Below are 728 nucleotides of genomic sequence, written 5' to 3'. Positions count from 1 at the left end.
ACACACATACATATATATATACATATATACGACGGGCTTCTTTCAGTTTCCGTCTACCAAATCCATTCACAAGGCTTTTGTCGGTCTGAGGCTATAGTAGAAGACACTTGCCCAAGGTGCTGCGCAGTGGGACTGAACCCGGAACCATGTGGTTGGTAGCTGCAAACAGGGCAATGTCTGGTACCATAACAAAATGTACTCATTTCATTCTCTAAAGTGGTTAGTGATAGGAAGAGCACCCAGCCATAAAAACCTTGCCAAAACTGGAACATCCAAGATCTGGTCATCTGACCTGTTCTAAGAGGGTGGTAGCTCTGAATAAGAACTGACAAAAGTCATTGACAATCTGTCCAACCCATGCCAGCATGGAAAGCAGAGGCATAAAATGTCATTGATGGTGATGTGTATTTTATATATCATCATCATCTAATGTCTGTTTTTCATACTGGTGTCGGTTGGATGGTTTGAGAGGATCAGGCAAACTGCAGCCCTGCACAGAGCTCCATCCAATGTCAGGGTTTGTTATTATGGTTTCTAATTTTGCCAATGGTTATGAAACCTGCTTTGCAACCACATGATTTGGGGTTCAGTCCCACTGCACAGCACCTTGGGCAAGTGTTTTCTGCTATATTCCCAGGCTGACCAATACCTTGTGAGTGAATTTGTTAGGCAGAAACTGTGTGGAAGCCTGCCATATATATATATATATATATATATATATATATATA

At 41.8% G+C, this 728-nt stretch overlaps 1 protein-coding gene across 1 annotated transcript in view; it reads left to right on the top strand.

Moving 5' to 3' along the window:
* The window catches only part of LOC106883862 (NEDD8-activating enzyme E1 regulatory subunit), a 29,980-nt gene that overhangs the window by 11,599 nt on the left and 17,653 nt on the right, over window positions 1–728 (top strand). The window lies entirely within an intron of this gene.

The sequence above is a fragment of the Octopus bimaculoides genome, chromosome 1 (assembly GCF_001194135.2).
Source record: "Octopus bimaculoides isolate UCB-OBI-ISO-001 chromosome 1, ASM119413v2, whole genome shotgun sequence".
In the NCBI taxonomy this organism is placed as follows: domain Eukaryota; kingdom Metazoa; phylum Mollusca; class Cephalopoda; order Octopoda; family Octopodidae; genus Octopus; species Octopus bimaculoides.
Note: the sequence above shows the minus strand (reverse complement) of the source record. Positions and strands in the feature narration are given on the sequence as shown.